The following is a 19941-nucleotide window of genomic DNA, read 5'->3' on the forward strand; positions in this document are numbered from 1 at the left end:
GTTACTCAGGGCCACAGAAACTTTACTTAGGGCCACAGAATTTTTACTCAGGGACAGACAGAATTGTTACTGAGTGCCAGAGAATTGTTACTCAGGGACAGACAGAATTGTTACTGAGTGCCAGAGAATTGTTACTTAGGGCCACAGAAACTTTACTTAGGGCCACAGAATTGTTACTCGCACAGACACAGAATTGTTACTCGCACAGACACAGAACTGTTACTGAGGGCCACAGAAACTTTACTTAGGGCCACAGAATTGTTACTCGCACAGACACAGAATTGTTACTCGCACAGACACAGAACTGTTACTGAGGGCCACAGAACTGTTACTTAGGGCCACAGAATTGTTACTCGCACAGACACAGAATTGTTACTCAGGGCCACAGAACTGTTACTTAGGGACAAAGAAACGCTAGTTAGGGCCACAGAATTCATACTCAGGGACAGACAGAATTGTTACGGAGTGCCAGAGAATTGTTACTCAGGGCCACAGAAACTTTACTTAGGACCACAGAATTTTTACTCAGGGACAGATAGAATTGTTACTGAGTGCCAGAGAATTGTTACTTAGGGCCACAGAAACTTTAATTAGGGCCACAGAATTTTTACTCAGGGACAGACAGAATTGTTACTGAGTGCCAGAGAATTGTTACTCAGGGACAGACAGAATTGTTACGGAGTGCCAGAGAATTGTTACTCAGGGCCACAGAAACTTTACTTAGGGCCACAGAATTTTTACTCAGGGACAGACAGAATTGTTACTGAGTGCCAGAGAATTGTTACTCAGGGACAGACAGAATTGTTACGGAGTGCCAGAGAATTGTTACTCACGGCCACAGAAACTTTACTTAGGGCCACAGAATTTTTACTCAGGGACAGACAGAATTGTTACTGAGTGCCAGAGAATTGTTACTCAGGGACAGACAGAATTGTTACTGAGTGCCAGATAATTGTTACTTAGGGCCACAGAAACGTTATTAGGGCCACAGAATTGTTACTCAGGGACAGACAGAATTGTTACTGAGTGCCAGAGAATTGTTACTTAGGGCCACAGAAACTTTAGTTAGGGCCACAGAATTGTTACTCAGGGACAGACACAGAATTGTTACTGAGGGCCACAGAACTGTTACTTAGGGCCACAGAATTGTTACTCGCACAGACACAGAATTGTTACTCGCACAGACACAGAATTGTTACTGAGGACCACAGAACTGTTACTTAGGGCCACAGAATTGTTACTCGCACAGACACAGAATTGTTACACAGGGACACAGAACTGTTACTGAGGGCCACAGAACCGTTACTTAGGGCCACAGAATTGTTACTCGCACAGACACAGAATTGTTACTCGCACAGACACAGAATTGTTACTCGCACAGACACAGAATTGTTACTGAGGGCCACAGAACTGTTACTTGGGGCCACAGAAACGTTAATCAGGGACACAGAATTGTTACTGAGGGCCACAGAACTGTTACTTAGGGCCACAGAATTGTTACTCGCACAGACACAGAATTGTTACACAGGGACACAGAACTGTTACTGAGGGCCACAGAACCGTTACTTAGGGCCACAGAATTGTTACTCGCACAGACAGAATTGTTACTCGCACAGACACAGAATTGTTACTCGCACAGACACAGAATTGTTACTCAGGGACACAGAACTGTTACTGAGGGCCACAGAACTGTTACTTAGGGCCACAGAATTGTTACTCGCACAGACACAGAATTCTTACTCGCACAGACACAGAATTGTTACTCAGGGAAACAGAACTGTTACTGAGGGCCACAGAACTGTTACTTAGGGCCACAGAATTGTTTCTCGCACAGACACAGAATTGTTACTCGCACAGACACAGAATTGTTACTGAGGGCCACAGAACTGTTACTTGGGGCCACAGAAACGTTAATCAGGGACACAGAATTGTTACTGAGGGCCACAGAACTGTTACTTAGGGCCACAGAATTGTTACTCGCACAGACACAGAATTGTTACTCAGGGACACAGAATTGTTACTCAGGGACACATAATCGTTTAATTAAAGAGTATGTCAGACAACATGCAGAGGAGTGGCAGAGGAGGCAATGTTTTAGGAGCGAGCAGACGTGGCAGCAGAGGAAGGGGTCGAGGCAGCACTATTCGCAGCCAGAGGCCAGTGCTCCCGGTGTCATCCAGCGGTCGTGTCTCCACCGACAACCCTGCCGTCATCGATTGGTTGGCTCGGTCGTCTTCCTCTTCCCAGGTCACCTCTGACACCTACAGCCAACGGTCGGTGGGTACGTCAGACACAACCGTTAGTTGGCATGGCCCGGGACCAAGCCCACTGAAATCACGTGTCCTCTACCTGCCCCTGTCCTTTGGTGTTCCCTCACCAAGCGAAGTATCGCATGCTGTGGGCTCAGCCCCACTGTACAGTGAGGAAGAGCTAACAGAGGGCGGTCAGGAACGGGGGGAGACATCCGCCTTTTCAGCAGCTAGGCGAAGAAGTAGTGGCGAGGAGATTGGCCCGGTAGCCGGTCTAGAGACAGGTCTGTCTCCTGACCCAGACGCAGCCGAGGGGGCTAGTAGTGAGGCGGAGACCCTACTTGATGATGAGGAGGTTGATCGCACTTGGCAGCCTCGTCGTCATCAGGCAATTTCTTCCGCATCATCAAGAGAAGAGGGTGGCAGCTTGGCAGTGAGCGAAACAGTCGGTGGGTTGCCCAGGAGACAGCAGCAGGGTCGCAGCAGTGTCAGTGGAAGCAGTGTCAGTGGAGCCAAACGGCCACGGAGTAGAGCACCAGCTCCACTGCAGCCTACCACCACGGCCAGTAGTGGTGCCGGTGTGCACGGAGGAAGCAGCAGTCAGCCAGTGAGGAGTATCGGGGGCAAAGTTTCCTACTCGGCGGTGTGGCAATTTTTCGTCAAGCCGCCCGAGGAAGTAAACGTAGCCGTATGTCGACTATGTGGCCAGAAAGTCAAGCGTGGCCAGGGGGCCCATGTTGGGACTACAGCGTTGTGGCAGCATATGCAGCGTCGCCATTTGGTGGCCTGGGAAAACCGTGATAAAGATACGGCGGTTCTGCCCGCCCCAGCCCCCGCTCCATCACCCGCTCTGTTACTTGCTCCGTCACCCGACGTCAATCGCCCTCCATCAGCCAGTCAAGGCTCCAACACCTCTGCTGAGGGGAGTTGTCACTCGTTGGCATCTTCCGCTCGTTCAGATGCTCCTTCTCCTGCTACTCCTCTTCACGGATTCCGTCAGCAGTCTTTCTTGGAATCCGTTTCCAAGAGACAACAGTTTGCGAGCACGCACCCGACGGTGCAAAAGCTGAACGTCCTCCTGTCCAAGTTGCTGGTGCTGCAGTCCCTCCCTTTCCAAGTGGTGGACTCAGCACCTTTCAGAGAAATGATGGCTTGTGCCGCGCCGCGGTGGAGAGTGCCAAGCCGTCATTTCTTCGCCAAAAAGGCAGTGCCAGCCCTGCATTCACATGTAGAAGAGATGGTGGGCCAGTCTTTGAGCATGTCGGTCTCTGCCAAAGTGCACGGCAGCGCCGACGTGTGGAGCTGTAACTACGGTCAGGGACAGTACATGTCATTTACGGCCCACTGGGTGAACGTGGTGCCGTCACAGCCGCACCAGCAACTTGGACAGGTCACGCCGCTTTTGCCTCCACGTTTGCACGTCCTTGGTCCGGCAAAGATGTCCGCCTCTACCACCTCTTCTTCCGCCGTGTCCTCAGCCGCCACCCCCGTGCCAAGTCCCATTACCCGACCGGCATATCACATGTGCAGGGCGCAACGGTGTCACGCTGTTCTGCACCTGGTATGCCTTGGCGAACGTAGTCACACAGGGGAGGAACTTCTGAGTGTAATGAACAGAGAAATCGACAGATGGCTGTCTCTGCGCAAACTGAAAATCGGAACCATGTTGACCGACAACGGAAAGAACATGGTGTCTGCTCTGCGTCAAGGAAGGTTGTGCCATGCGCCATGCATGGCTCACGTGTTCAATCTGGTTGTCAAGCGGTTCCTAAAATCCACCATCCCACTGCAAGACATCCTTAAAATGTCACGTAAACTTTGCATGCATTTCAGCCATTCCTACACCGCAAAGCACACCCTCCTTGAGCTGCAGCGGCAGAACGGAATTCCACATCATCGCCTGATCTGCGACGTTGCAACAAGGTGGAATTCAACCCTACACATGTTAGACCGCCTTTACGAGCAGCGAAAGGCCATCACCGATTTCCTGATGTTACAAGCGGATAAAGGTACTCCCCTGTGTAACTTCGATGTCAGCCATTGGCAGCTCATGCGTGACACCTGCCGCTTGCTCAGGCCCTTTGAGGAGGCCACGCTATTCGTGAGTCGGCAGGACTATGGGATGAACGACGTCATTCCTCTGTTGCACGTCCTTGAACAAATGCTGTTAACAATGGCTGGTCAGGGTGCGGTAGACGTGGCGCACAGATCTCAACGCCACATGACCCCTGTGGGGGCAGGACAGGAAGAAGAGGAGGAGGTAGAGGAGGACATTTGTGCTCAGGAATTATTGAGTGAAATGGGTGGTTTTTCCACTCAGCGGACAGGAGTGGAGGAGCAGGAGCATCTGGTAGAGGAGGAGGAGGAGACAGAGGACCCAGACGCACCGTGGCAGTATGCTGTGGAGATGGAGGCAGGGAGTCCCTCGCATTCCTTGGCACAAATGGCCCATAGCATGCTCGGTTGCTTGCGTAGCGACAGCCGAATAATAACCATCAGACAGAGGGATGACTTTTGGCTGTCCACCTTGTTGGACCCTCGCTACCGGTCCAAAATGGTGGCCTTTTTCACACCTGCTGAGAGGGAGGCCAAAATAACGTACTATAAAAACCACCTATGTAGTCAGTTGGTCTCTGCCTTTGTGCGCCAACGTCCATCCTCAGACACTGTGGGCCCTGTGCGCTCGCGTTCCGCTGCCATGGCAGCAGGGGAGGGGTGGGGTGGTAGGAGCAGTGGCAGCTCCACCAGCAGCGGCTGCCTCAGTCTGCAGTCGATGATGAGTAGCTTTCTTCACCAGCGCAGTGAGGAAACTACTAACCAGCCGCAGCAGCAGCAGCAGCAGCATCAGGTGGACCTGGAGCAGGACCTCAAACAACAGGCTTGGGCCTACTTGGACAGCACCCTGCCAACCGAGGTAGACAATCCCCTTGACTACTGGTCAACGAAACTTGACCTTTGGCCCCAACTAGCTGAATTTGCCCTTGAAAGGCTGTCATGCCCGGCCAGTAGCGTGGCATCGGAGCGCGTGTTTAGTGCGGCAGGAGGTATTGTAACTCCGCGGAGGACACGACTGTCCACCCAAAGTGTGGAGAGACTCACGTTTGTGAAAATGAATCAGGCGTGGATTAGTCTGGATTTCAAACCACCAGTTCCTGACACAACTGACTAAATCCGCCATGAATCATGCCTCAAACATGTGCCACTTTCAGGTCTCCTCACACACTGCTGGTGTGTAGAATTTTTTGACATAGGGTGCTGGCAGATTACGGGCCTCCCATAGCTGCTGCCAGGCCCCTAATCTGCCATAGGCCCCTATATACCGCCTCCTCATGCTGCTGCCAGGTCCAGAGTCTCTCATGGGTCCCTGTACGGCCTCCCATTGCTGCTGTCTCCATCGCCACACTCTGCCATGTGCCACTTTCAGGTCTCCTCACACACTGCTGGTGTGTTGAATTTTTTGACATAGGGTGCTGGCAGATTACGGGCCTCCCATTGCTGCTGCCAGGCCCCTAATCTGCCATAGGCCCCTATATACCGCCTCCTCATGCTGCTGCCAGGTCCAGAGTCTGTCATGGGTCCCTGTACGGCCTCCCATTGCTGCTGTCTCCATCGCCACACTCTGCCATGTGCCACTTTCAGGTCTCCTCACACTGCTGGTGTGTAGAATTTTTTGACATAGGGTGCTGGCAGATTACGGGCCTCCTATAGCTGCTGCCAGGCCCCTAATCTGCCATAGGCCCCTATATACCGCCTCCTCATGCTGCTGCCAGGTCCAGAGTCTCTCATGGGTCCCTGTACGGCCTCCCATTGCTGCTGTCTCCATCGCCACACTCTGCCATGTGCCACTTTCAGGTCTCCTCACACACTGCTGGTGTGTAGAATTTTTTGACATAGGGTGCTGGCAGATTACGGGCCTCCTATAGCTGCTGCCAGGCCCCTAATCTGCCATAGGCCCCTATATACCGCCTCCTCATGCTGCTGCCAGGTCCAGAGTCTCTCATGGGTCCCTGTATGGCCTCCCATTGCTGCTGTCTCCATCGCCACACTCTGCCATGTGCCACTTTCAGGTCTCCTCACACACTGCTGGTGTGTAGAATTTTTTGACATAGGGTGCTGGCAGATTACGGGCCTCCCATTGCTGCTGCCAGGCCCCTAATCTGCCATAGGCCCCTATATACCGCCTCCTCATGCTGCTGCCAGGTCCAGAGTCTGTCATGGGTCCCTGTACGGCCTCCCATTGCTGCTGTCTCCATCGCCACACTCTGCCATGTGCCACTTTCAGGTCTCCTCACACTGCTGGTGTGTAGAATTTTTTGACATAGGGTGCTGGCAGATTACGGGCCTCCTATAGCTGCTGCCAGGCCCCTAATCTGCCATAGGCCCCTATATACCGCCTCCTCATGCTGCTGCCAGGTCCAGAGTCTCTCATGGGTCCCTGTACGGCCTCCCATTGCTGCTGTCTCCATCGCCACACTCTGCCATGTGCCACTTTCAGGTCTCCTCACACACTGCTGGTGTGTAGAATTTTTTGACATAGGGTGCTGGCAGATTACGGGCCTCCCATTGCTGCTGCCAGGCCCCTAATCTGCCATAGGCCCCTATATAACGCCTCCTCATGCTGCTGCCAGGTCCAGAGTCTGTCATGGGTCCCTGTACGGCCTCCCATTGCTGCTGTCTCCATCGCCACACTCTGCCATGTGCCACTTTCAGGTCTCCTCACACTGCTGGTGTGTAGAATTTTTTGACATAGGGTGCTGGCAGATTACGGGCCTCCCATAGCTGCTGCCAGGCCCCTAATCTGCCATAGGCCCCTATATACCGCCTCCTCATGCTGCTGCCAGGTCCAGAGTCTCTCATGGGTCCCTGTACGGCCTCCCATTGCTGCTGTCTCCATCGCCACACTCTGCCATGTGCCACTTTCAGGTCTCCTCACACAATGCTGGTGTGTAGAATTTTTTGACATAGGGTGCTGGCAGATTACGGGCCTCCCATAGCTGCTGCCAGGCCCCTAATCTGCCATGGGCCCCTATATACTGCCTCCTCATGCTGCTGCCAGGTCCACAGTGTCTCATGCCATGTGCCACTTTCAGGTCTCCTCACACTGCTGGTGTGTTGAATTTTTTGACATAGGGTGCTGGCAGATTACGGGCCTCCCATTGCTGCTGCCAGGCCCCTAATCTGCCATAGGCCCCTATATACCGCCTCCTCATGCTGCTGCCAGGTCCAGAGTCTGTCATGGGTCCCTGTACGGCCTCCCATTGCTGCTGTCTCCATCGCCACACTCTGCCATGTGCCACTTTCAGGTCTCCTCACACTGCTGGTGTGTAGAATTTTTTGACATAGGGTGCTGGCAGATTACGGGCCTCCTATAGCTGCTGCCAGGCCCCTAATCTGCCATAGGCCCCTATATACCGCCTCCTCATGCTGCTGCCAGGTCCAGAGTCTCTCATGGGTCCCTGTACGGCCTCCCATTGCTGCTGTCTCCATCGCCACACTCTGCCATGTGCCACTTTCAGGTCTCCTCACACACTGCTGGTGTGTAGAATTTTTTGACATAGGGTGCTGGCAGATTACGGGCCTCCCATAGCTGCTGCCAGGCCCCTAATCTGCCATGGGCCCCTATATACTGCCTCCTCATGCTGCTGCCAGGTCCACAGTGTCTCATGCCATGTGCCACTTTCAGGTCTCCTCACACTGCTGGTGTGTTGAATTTTTTGACATAGGGTGCTGGCAGATTATGGGCCTCCTATAGCTGCTGCCAGGCCCCTAATCTGCCATAGGCCCCTATATACCGCCTCCTCATGCTGCTGCCAGGTCCAGAGTCTCTCATGGGTCCCTGTACGGCCTCCCATTGCTGCTGTCTCCATCGCCACACTCTGCCATGTGCCACTTTCAGGTCTCCTCACACACTGCTGGTGTGTTGAATTTTTTGACATAGGGTGCTGGCAGATTACGGGCCTCCCATTGCTGCTGCCAGGCCTCTAATCTGCCATAGGCCCCTATATACCGCCTCCTCATGCTGCTGCCAGGTCCAGAGTCTGTCATGGGTCCCTGTATGGCCTCCCATTGCTGCTGTCTCCATCGCCACACTCTGCCATGTGCCACTTTCAGGTCTCCTCACACTGCTGGTGTGTAGAATTTTTTGACATAGGGTGCTGGCAGATTACGGGCCTCCTATAGCTGCTGCCAGGCCCCTAATCTGCCATAGGCCCCTATATACCGCCTCCTCATGCTGCTGCCAGGTCCAGAGTCTCTCATGGGTCCCTGTACGGCCTCCCATTGCTGCTGTCTCCATCGCCACACTCTGCCATGTGCCACTTTCAGGTCTCCTCACACACTGCTGGTGTGTAGAATTTTTTGACATAGGGTGCTGGCAGATTACGGGCCTCCCATAGCTGCTGCCAGGCCCCTAATCTGCCATGGGCCCCTATATACCGCCTCCTCATGCTGCTGCCAGGTCCACAGTGTCTCATGCCATGTGCCACTTTCAGGTCTCCTCACACTGCTGGTGTGTTGAATTTTTTGACATAGGGTGCTGGCAGATTACGGGCCTCCCATTGCTGCTGCCAGGCCCCTAATCTGCCATAGGCCCCTATATACCGCCTCCTCATGCTGCTGCCAGGTCCAGAGTCTGTCATGGGTCCCTGTACGGCCTCCCATTGCTGCTGTCTCCATCGCCACACTCTGCCATGTGCCACTTTCAGGTCTCCTCACACTGCTGGTGTGTAGAATTTTTTGACATAGGGTGCTGGCAGATTACGGGCCTCCTATAGCTGCTGCCAGGCCCCTAATCTGCCATAGGCCCCTATATACCGCCTCCTCATGCTGCTGCCAGGTCCAGAGTCTCTCATGGGTCCCTGTACGGCCTCCCATTGCTGCTGTCTCCATCGCCACACTCTGCCATGTGCCACTTTCAGGTCTCCTCACACACTGCTGGTGTGTAGAATTTTTTGACATAGGGTGCTGGCAGATTACGGGCCTCCCATAGCTGCTGCCAGGCCCCTAATCTGCCATGGGCCCCTATATACCGCCTCCTCATGCTGCTGCCAGGTCCACAGTGTCTCATGCCATGTGCCACTTTCAGGTCTCCTCACACTGCTGGTGTGTTGAATTTTTTGACATAGGGTGCTGGCAGATTATGGGCCTCCTATAGCTGCTGCCAGGCCCCTAATCTGCCATAGGCCCCTATATACCGCCTCCTCATGCTGCTGCCAGGTCCAGAGTCTCTCATGGGTCCCTGTACGGCCTCCCATTGCTGCTGTCTCCATCGCCACACTCTGCCATGTGCCACTTTCAGGTCTCCTCACACTGCTGGTGTGTAGAATTTTTTGACATAGGGTGCTGGCAGATTACGGGCCTTCTATAGCTGCTGCCAGGCCCCTAATCTGCCATAGGCCCCTATATACCGCCTCCTCATGCTGCTGCCAGGTCCAGAGTCTCTCATGGGTCCCTGTACGGCCTCCCATTGCTGCTGTCTCCATCGCCACACTCTGCCATGTGCCACTTTCAGGTCTCCTCACACTGCTGGTGTGTAGAATTTTTTGACATAGGGTGCTGGCAGATTACGGGCCTCCTATAGCTGCTGCCAGGCCCCTAATCTGCCATAGGCCCCTATATACCGCCTCCTCATGCTGCTGCCAGGTCCAGAGTCTGTCATGGGTCCCTGTACGGCCTCCCATTGCTGCTGTCTCCATCGCCACACTCTGCCATGTGCCACTTTCAGGTCTCCTCACACTGCTGGTGTGTAGAATTTTTTGACATAGGGTGCTGGCAGATTACGGGCCTCCCATAGCTGCTGCCAGGCCCCTAATCTGCCATAGGCCCCTATATACCGCCTCCTCATGCTGCTGCCAGGTCCAGAGTCTCTCATGGGTCCCTGTACGGCCTCCCATTGCTGCTGTCTCCATCGCCACACTCTGCCATGTGCCACTTTCAGGTCTCCTCACACACTGCTGGTGTGTTGAATTTTTTGACATAGGGTGCTGGCAGATTACGGGCCTCCCATAGCTGCTGCCAGGCCCCTAATCTGCCATGGGCCCCTATATACCGCCTCCTCATGCTGCTGCCAGGTCCACAGTGTCTCATGCCATGTGCCACTTTCAGGTCTCCTCACACTGCTGGTGTGTTGAATTTTTTGACATAGGGTGCTGGCAGATTATGGGCCTCCTATAGCTGCTGCCAGGCCCCTAATCTGCCATAGGCCCCTATATACCGCCTCCTCATGCTGCTGCCAGGTCCAGAGTCTCTCATGGGTCCCTGTACGGCCTCCCATTGCTGCTGTCTCCATCGCCACACTCTGCCATGTGCCACTTTCAGGTCTCCTCACACTGCTGGTGTGTAGAATTTTTTGACATAGGGTGCTGGCAGATTACGGGCCTCCTATAGCTGCTGCCAGGCCCCTAATCTGCCATAGGCCCCTATATACCGCCTCCTCATGCTGCTGCCAGGTCCAGAGTCTCTCATGGGTCCCTGTACGGCCTCCCATTGCTGCTGTCTCCATCGCCACACTCTGCCATGTGCCACTTTCAGGTCTCCTCACACACTGCTGGTGTGTTGAATTTTTTGACATAGGGTGCTGGCAGATTACGGGCCTCCCATTGCTGCTGCCAGGCCCCTAATCTGCCATAGGCCCCTATATACCGCCTCCTCATGCTGCTGCCAGGTCCAGAGTCTGTCATGGGTCCCTGTACGGCCTCCCATTGCTGCTGTCTCCATCGCCACACTCTGCCATGTGCCACTTTCAGGTCTCCTCACACTGCTGGTGTGTAGAATTTTTTGACATAGGGTGCTGGCAGGTTACGGGCCTCCTATAGCTGCTGCCAGGCCCCTAATCTGCCATAGGCCCCTATATACCGCCTCCTCATGCTGCTGCCAGGTCCAGAGTCTCTCATGGGTCCCTGTACGGCCTCCCATTGCTGCTGTCTCCATCGCCACACTCTGCCATGTGCCACTTTCAGGTCTCCTCACACACTGCTGGTGTGTAGAATTTTTTGACATAGGGTGCTGGCAGATTACGGGCCTCCTATAGCTGCTGCCAGGCCCCTAATCTGCCATAGGCCCCTATATACCGCCTCCTCATGCTGCTGCCAGGTCCAGAGTCTCTCATGGGTCCCTGTATGGCCTCCCATTGCTGCTGTCTCCATCGCCACACTCTGCCATGTGCCACTTTCAGGTCTCCTCACACACTGCTGGTGTGTAGAATTTTTTGACATAGGGTGCTGGCAGATTACGGGCCTCCCATTGCTGCTGCCAGGCCCCTAATCTGCCATAGGCCCCTATATACCGCCTCCTCATGCTGCTGCCAGGTCCAGAGTCTGTCATGGGTCCCTGTACGGCCTCCCATTGCTGCTGTCTCCATCGCCACACTCTGCCATGTGCCACTTTCAGGTCTCCTCACACTGCTGGTGTGTAGAATTTTTTGACATAGGGTGCTGGCAGATTACGGGCCTCCTATAGCTGCTGCCAGGCCCCTAATCTGCCATAGGCCCCTATATACCGCCTCCTCATGCTGCTGCCAGGTCCAGAGTCTCTCATGGGTCCCTGTACGGCCTCCCATTGCTGCTGTCTCCATCGCCACACTCTGCCATGTGCCACTTTCAGGTCTCCTCACACACTGCTGGTGTGTAGAATTTTTTGACATAGGGTGCTGGCAGATTACGGGCCTCCCATTGCTGCTGCCAGGCCCCTAATCTGCCATAGGCCCCTATATAACGCCTCCTCATGCTGCTGCCAGGTCCAGAGTCTGTCATGGGTCCCTGTACGGCCTCCCATTGCTGCTGTCTCCATCGCCACACTCTGCCATGTGCCACTTTCAGGTCTCCTCACACTGCTGGTGTGTAGAATTTTTTGACATAGGGTGCTGGCAGATTACGGGCCTCCCATAGCTGCTGCCAGGCCCCTAATCTGCCATAGGCCCCTATATACCGCCTCCTCATGCTGCTGCCAGGTCCAGAGTCTCTCATGGGTCCCTGTACGGCCTCCCATTGCTGCTGTCTCCATCGCCACACTCTGCCATGTGCCACTTTCAGGTCTCCTCACACAATGCTGGTGTGTAGAATTTTTTGACATAGGGTGCTGGCAGATTACGGGCCTCCCATAGCTGCTGCCAGGCCCCTAATCTGCCATGGGCCCCTATATACTGCCTCCTCATGCTGCTGCCAGGTCCACAGTGTCTCATGCCATGTGCCACTTTCAGGTCTCCTCACACTGCTGGTGTGTTGAATTTTTTGACATAGGGTGCTGGCAGATTACGGGCCTCCCATTGCTGCTGCCAGGCCCCTAATCTGCCATAGGCCCCTATATACCGCCTCCTCATGCTGCTGCCAGGTCCAGAGTCTGTCATGGGTCCCTGTACGGCCTCCCATTGCTGCTGTCTCCATCGCCACACTCTGCCATGTGCCACTTTCAGGTCTCCTCACACTGCTGGTGTGTAGAATTTTTTGACATAGGGTGCTGGCAGATTACGGGCCTCCTATAGCTGCTGCCAGGCCCCTAATCTGCCATAGGCCCCTATATACCGCCTCCTCATGCTGCTGCCAGGTCCAGAGTCTCTCATGGGTCCCTGTACGGCCTCCCATTGCTGCTGTCTCCATCGCCACACTCTGCCATGTGCCACTTTCAGGTCTCCTCACACACTGCTGGTGTGTAGAATTTTTTGACATAGGGTGCTGGCAGATTACGGGCCTCCCATAGCTGCTGCCAGGCCCCTAATCTGCCATGGGCCCCTATATACTGCCTCCTCATGCTGCTGCCAGGTCCACAGTGTCTCATGCCATGTGCCACTTTCAGGTCTCCTCACACTGCTGGTGTGTTGAATTTTTTGACATAGGGTGCTGGCAGATTATGGGCCTCCTATAGCTGCTGCCAGGCCCCTAATCTGCCATAGGCCCCTATATACCGCCTCCTCATGCTGCTGCCAGGTCCAGAGTCTCTCATGGGTCCCTGTACGGCCTCCCATTGCTGCTGTCTCCATCGCCACACTCTGCCATGTGCCACTTTCAGGTCTCCTCACACACTGCTGGTGTGTTGAATTTTTTGACATAGGGTGCTGGCAGATTACGGGCCTCCCATTGCTGCTGCCAGGCCTCTAATCTGCCATAGGCCCCTATATACCGCCTCCTCATGCTGCTGCCAGGTCCAGAGTCTGTCATGGGTCCCTGTATGGCCTCCCATTGCTGCTGTCTCCATCGCCACACTCTGCCATGTGCCACTTTCAGGTCTCCTCACACTGCTGGTGTGTAGAATTTTTTGACATAGGGTGCTGGCAGATTACGGGCCTCCTATAGCTGCTGCCAGGCCCCTAATCTGCCATAGGCCCCTATATACCGCCTCCTCATGCTGCTGCCAGGTCCAGAGTCTCTCATGGGTCCCTGTACGGCCTCCCATTGCTGCTGTCTCCATCGCCACACTCTGCCATGTGCCACTTTCAGGTCTCCTCACACACTGCTGGTGTGTAGAATTTTTTGACATAGGGTGCTGGCAGATTACGGGCCTCCCATAGCTGCTGCCAGGCCCCTAATCTGCCATGGGCCCCTATATACCGCCTCCTCATGCTGCTGCCAGGTCCACAGTGTCTCATGCCATGTGCCACTTTCAGGTCTCCTCACACTGCTGGTGTGTTGAATTTTTTGACATAGGGTGCTGGCAGATTACGGGCCTCCCATTGCTGCTGCCAGGCCCCTAATCTGCCATAGGCCCCTATATACCGCCTCCTCATGCTGCTGCCAGGTCCAGAGTCTGTCATGGGTCCCTGTACGGCCTCCCATTGCTGCTGTCTCCATCGCCACACTCTGCCATGTGCCACTTTCAGGTCTCCTCACACTGCTGGTGTGTAGAATTTTTTGACATAGGGTGCTGGCAGATTACGGGCCTCCTATAGCTGCTGCCAGGCCCCTAATCTGCCATAGGCCCCTATATACCGCCTCCTCATGCTGCTGCCAGGTCCAGAGTCTCTCATGGGTCCCTGTACGGCCTCCCATTGCTGCTGTCTCCATCGCCACACTCTGCCATGTGCCACTTTCAGGTCTCCTCACACACTGCTGGTGTGTAGAATTTTTTGACATAGGGTGCTGGCAGATTACGGGCCTCCCATAGCTGCTGCCAGGCCCCTAATCTGCCATGGGCCCCTATATACCGCCTCCTCATGCTGCTGCCAGGTCCACAGTGTCTCATGCCATGTGCCACTTTCAGGTCTCCTCACACTGCTGGTGTGTTGAATTTTTTGACATAGGGTGCTGGCAGATTATGGGCCTCCTATAGCTGCTGCCAGGCCCCTAATCTGCCATAGGCCCCTATATACCGCCTCCTCATGCTGCTGCCAGGTCCAGAGTCTCTCATGGGTCCCTGTACGGCCTCCCATTGCTGCTGTCTCCATCGCCACACTCTGCCATGTGCCACTTTCAGGTCTCCTCACACTGCTGGTGTGTAGAATTTTTTGACATAGGGTGCTGGCAGATTACGGGCCTTCTATAGCTGCTGCCAGGCCCCTAATCTGCCATAGGCCCCTATATACCGCCTCCTCATGCTGCTGCCAGGTCCAGAGTCTCTCATGGGTCCCTGTACGGCCTCCCATTGCTGCTGTCTCCATCGCCACACTCTGCCATGTGCCACTTTCAGGTCTCCTCACACTGCTGGTGTGTAGAATTTTTTGACATAGGGTGCTGGCAGATTACGGGCCTCCTATAGCTGCTGCCAGGCCCCTAATCTGCCATAGGCCCCTATATACCGCCTCCTCATGCTGCTGCCAGGTCCAGAGTCTGTCATGGGTCCCTGTACGGCCTCCCATTGCTGCTGTCTCCATCGCCACACTCTGCCATGTGCCACTTTCAGGTCTCCTCACACTGCTGGTGTGTAGAATTTTTTGACATAGGGTGCTGGCAGATTACGGGCCTCCCATAGCTGCTGCCAGGCCCCTAATCTGCCATAGGCCCCTATATACCGCCTCCTCATGCTGCTGCCAGGTCCAGAGTCTCTCATGGGTCCCTGTACGGCCTCCCATTGCTGCTGTCTCCATCGCCACACTCTGCCATGTGCCACTTTCAGGTCTCCTCACACACTGCTGGTGTGTTGAATTTTTTGACATAGGGTGCTGGCAGATTACGGGCCTCCCATAGCTGCTGCCAGGCCCCTAATCTGCCATGGGCCCCTATATACCGCCTCCTCATGCTGCTGCCAGGTCCACAGTGTCTCATGCCATGTGCCACTTTCAGGTCTCCTCACACTGCTGGTGTGTTGAATTTTTTGACATAGGGTGCTGGCAGATTATGGGCCTCCTATAGCTGCTGCCAGGCCCCTAATCTGCCATAGGCCCCTATATACCGCCTCCTCATGCTGCTGCCAGGTCCAGAGTCTCTCATGGGTCCCTGTACGGCCTCCCATTGCTGCTGTCTCCATCGCCACACTCTGCCATGTGCCACTTTCAGGTCTCCTCACACTGCTGGTGTGTAGAATTTTTTGACATAGGGTGCTGGCAGATTACGGGCCTCCTATAGCTGCTGCCAGGCCCCTAATCTGCCATAGGCCCCTATATACCGCCTCCTCATGCTGCTGCCAGGTCCAGAGTCTCTCATGGGTCCCTGTACGGCCTCCCATTGCTGCTGTCTCCATCGCCACACTCTGCCATGTGCCACTTTCAGGTCTCCTCACACACTGCTGGTGTGTTGAATTTTTTGACATAGGGTGCTGGCAGATTACGGGCCTCCCATTGCTGCTGCCAGGCCCCTAATCTGCCATAGGCCCCTATATACCGCCTCCTCATGCTGCTGCCAGGTCCAGAGTCTGTCATGGGTCCCTGTACGGCCTCCCATTGCTGCTGTCTCCATCGCCACACTCTGCCATGTGCCACTTTCAGGTCTCCTCACACTGCTGGTGTGTAGAATTTTTTGACATAGGGTGCTGGCAGGTTACGGGCCTCCTATAGCTGCTGCCAGGCCCCTAATCTGCCATAGGCCCCTATATACCGCCTCCTCATGCTGCTGCCAGGTCCAGAGTCTCTCATGGGTCCCTGTACGGCCTCCCATTGCTGCTGTCTCCATCGCCACACTCTGCCATGTGCCACTTTCAGGTCTCCTCACACACTGCTGGTGTGTAGAATTTTTTGACATAGGGTGCTGGCAGATTACGGGCCTCCCATAGCTGCTGCCAGGCCCCTAATCTGCCATGGGCCCCTATATACCGCCTCCTCATGCTGCTGCCAGGTCCACAGTGTCTCATGCCATGTGCCACTTTCAGGTCTCCTCACACTGCTGGTGTGTTGAATTTTTTGACATAGGGTGCTGGCAGATTACGGGCCTCCTATAGCTGCTGCCAGGCCCCTAATCTGCCATAGGCCCCTATATACCGCCTCCTCATGCTGCTGCCAGGTCCAGAGTCTCTCATGGGTCCCTGTACGGCCTCCCATTGCTGCTGTCTCCATCGCCACACTCTGCCATGTGCCACTTTCAGGTCTCCTCATACTGCTGGTGTGTAGAATTTTTTGACATAGGGTGCTGGCAGATTACGGGCCTCCTATAGCTGCTGCCAGGCCCCTAATCTGCCATAGGCCCCTATATACCGCCTCCTCATGCTGCTGCCAGGTCCAGAGTCTGTCATGGGTCCCTGTACGGCCTCCCATTGCTGCTGTCTCCATCGCCACACTCTGCCATGTGCCACTTTCAGGTCTCCTCACACTGCTGGTGTGTAGAATTTTTTGACATAGGGTGCTGGCAGATTACGGGCCTCCTATAGCTGCTGCCAGGCCCCTAATCTGCCATAGGCCCCTATATACCGCCTCCTCATGCTGCTGCCAGGTCCAGAGTCTGTCATGGGTCCCTGTACGGCCTCCCATTGCTGCTGTCTCCATCGCCACACTCTGCCATGTGCCACTTTCAGGTCTCCTCACACTGCTGGTGTGTAGAATTTTTTGACATAGGGTGCTGGCAGATTACGGGCCTCCCATAGCTGCTGCCAGGCCCCTAATCTGCCATAGGCCCCTATATACCGCCTCCTCATGCTGCTGCCAGGTCCAGAGTCTCTCATGGGTCCCTGTACGGCCTCCCATTGCTGCTGTCTCCATCGCCACACTCTGCCATGTGCCACTTTCAGGTCTCCTCACACACTGCTGGTGTGTTGAATTTTTTGACATAGGGTGCTGGCAGATTACGGGCCTCCCATAGCTGCTGCCAGGCCCCTAATCTGCCATGGGCCCCTATATACCGCCTCCTCATGCTGCTGCCAGGTCCACAGTGTCTCATGCCATGTGCCACTTTCAGGTCTCCTCACACTGCTGGTGTGTTGAATTTTTTGACATAGGGTGCTGGCAGATTATGGGCCTCCTATAGCTGCTGCCAGGCCCCTAATCTGCCATAGGCCCCTATATACCGCCTCCTCATGCTGCTGCCAGGTCCAGAGTCTCTCATGGGTCCCTGTACGGCCTCCCATTGCTGCTGTCTCCATCGCCACACTCTGCCATGTGCCACTTTCAGGTCTCCTCACACTGCTGGTGTGTAGAATTTTTTGACATAGGGTGCTGGCAGATTACGGGCCTCCTATAGCTGCTGCCAGGCCCCTAATCTGCCATAGGCCCCTATATACCGCCTCCTCATGCTGCTGCCAGGTCCAGAGTCTCTCATGGGTCCCTGTACGGCCTCCCATTGCTGCTGTCTCCATCGCCACACTCTGCCATGTGCCACTTTCAGGTCTCCTCACACTGCTGGTGTGTAGAATTTTTTGACATAGGGTGCTGGCAGATTACAGGCCTCCTATAGCTGCTGCCAGGCCCCTAATCTGCCATAGGCCCCTATATACCGCCTCCTCATGCTGCTGCCAGGTCCAGAGTCTCTCATGGGTCCCTGTACGGCCTCCCATTGCTGCTGTCTCCATCGCCACACTCTGCCATGTGCCACTCTCAGGTCTCCTCACACACTGCTGGTGTGTAGAATTTTTTGACATAGGGTGCTGGCAGATTACGGGCCTCCCATAGCTGCTGCCAGGCCCCTAATCTGCCATAGGCCCCTATATACCGCCTCCTCATGCTGCTGCCAGGTCCAGAGTCTGTCATGGGTCCCTGTACGGCCTCCCATTGCTGCTGTCTCCATCGCCACACTCTGCCATGTGCCACTTTCAGGTCTCCTCACACTGCTGGTGTGTAGAATTTTTTGACATAGGGTGCTGGCAGATTACGGGCCTCCCATTGCTGCTGCCAGGCCCCTAATCTGCCATGGGCCCCTATACCGCCTCCTCATGCTGCTGCCAAGTCCAGAGTGTGTCATGGGTCCCTGTACGGCCTCCCATTGCTGCTGTCTCCATAGCCACACTCTGCCATGTGCCACTTTCAGGTCTCCTCACACTGCTGGTGTGTTAAATTTTTTGACATAGGGTGCTGGCAGATTACGGGCCTCCCATTGCTGCTGCCAGGCACGTAATCTGCCATGGGCCCCCGTACCGACTCCTCATGCTGTGACGTTGCAACAAGGTGGAATTCAACCCTACATATGTTAGACCGCCTTTACGAACAGCGAAAGGCCATCACCGATTTCCTGATGTTAAAAGCGGATAAAGGTACTCCCTGTGTAACTTAGATGTCAGCCATTGGCAGCTCATGCGTGACACCTGCGCTTGCTCAGGCCCTTTGAGGAGGCCACGCTATTCATGAGTCGGCAGGACTATGGGATGAACGACGTCATTCCTCTGTTGCACGTCCTGGAACAAATGCTGTTAACAATGGCTGGTCAGGGTGCGGTAGACGTGGCGCACAGATCTCAACGCCACATGACCCCTGTGGGGGCAGGACAGGAAGAAGAGGAGGAGGTAGAGGAGGACATTGGTGCTCAGGAATTATTGAGTGAAATGGGTGGTTTTTCCACTCAGCGGACAGGAGTGGAGGAGCAGGAGCATCTGGTAGAGGAGGAGGAGGAGGAGACAGAGGACCCAGACGCACCGTGGCAGTATGCTGTGGAGATGGAGGCAGGGAGTCCCTCGCATTCCTTGGCACAAATGGCCCATAGCATGCTCGGTTGCTTGCGTAGCGACAGCCGAATAATAACCATCAGACAGAGGGATGACTTTTGGCTGTCCACCTTGTTGGACCCTCGCTACCGTTCAAAAATGGTGGCCTTTTTCACACCTGCTGAGAGGGAGGCCAAAATAACGTACTATAAAAACCACCTATGTAGTCAGCTGGTCTCTGCCTGTCTGCGCCAACGTCCATCCTCAGACACTGTGGGCCCTGTGCGCTCGCGTTCCGCTGCCATGGCAGCAGGGGAGGGGTGGGGTGGTAGGAGCAGTGGCAGCTCCACCAGCAGCGGCTGCCTCAGTCTGCAGTCGATGATGAGTAGCTTTCTTCACCAGCGCAGTGAGGAAACTACTAACCAGCCGCAGCAGCAGCAGCAGCAGCAGCAGCAGCAGTATCAGGTGGACCTGGAGCAGGACCTCAAACAACAGGCTTAGGCCTACTTGGACAGCACCCTGCCAACCGAGGTAGACAATCCCCTTGACTACTGGGCAACGAAACTTGACCTTTGGCCCCAACTAGCTGAATTTGCCCTTGAAAGGCTGTCATGCCCGGCCAGTAGCGTGGCATCGGAGCGCGTGTTTAGTGCGGCAGGAGGTATTGCAACTCCGCGGAGGACACGACTGTCCACCCAAAGTGTGGAGAGACTGACGTTTGTGAAAATGAATCAGGCGTGGATTAGTCTGGATTTCAAACCACCAGTTC

Source organism: Staurois parvus, unplaced genomic scaffold (assembly GCF_062004578.1).
Source record: "Staurois parvus isolate SC_StPar_1 unplaced genomic scaffold, SC_StPar_1.0 ptg000352l, whole genome shotgun sequence".
NCBI lineage: Eukaryota > Metazoa > Chordata > Amphibia > Anura > Ranidae > Staurois > Staurois parvus.